Source organism: Penaeus monodon, chromosome 23, assembly GCF_015228065.2.
Source record: "Penaeus monodon isolate SGIC_2016 chromosome 23, NSTDA_Pmon_1, whole genome shotgun sequence".
NCBI lineage: Eukaryota > Metazoa > Arthropoda > Malacostraca > Decapoda > Penaeidae > Penaeus > Penaeus monodon.
Genome location: NC_051408.1, coordinates 8,806,010 through 8,806,217, shown reverse-complemented (window position 1 = coordinate 8,806,217; position 208 = coordinate 8,806,010). Strand labels below are relative to the sequence as shown.

Genomic DNA, 208 nt, shown 5'->3' with positions numbered 1-208 from the left:
TACGATGAACAATGAGACTCCTTCCCCCGCGCTTTGCTCTCCACTTTGTTCCTCGATTCTCTGGTCCTGCTTTTTATTGGACACCTTCGCGCACGGGAACGGACTGCTCTAATGAGGTCCTTTCCACGTGAAACTCAATCTAGTCATCAAAAAATAAAGCGAACATTTCTCTCTCGTCAAATAAATGTCAGGTTCATGTACTTCAAGA

At 44.7% G+C, this 208-nt stretch overlaps 1 protein-coding gene across 1 annotated transcript in view; it reads right to left on the bottom strand.

Moving 5' to 3' along the window:
- The window catches only part of LOC119588129 (adhesive plaque matrix protein-like), a 4,041-nt gene that overhangs the window by 2,691 nt on the left and 1,142 nt on the right, over positions 1-208 (bottom strand). The gene's annotated exons all lie outside the window — the stretch shown is intronic.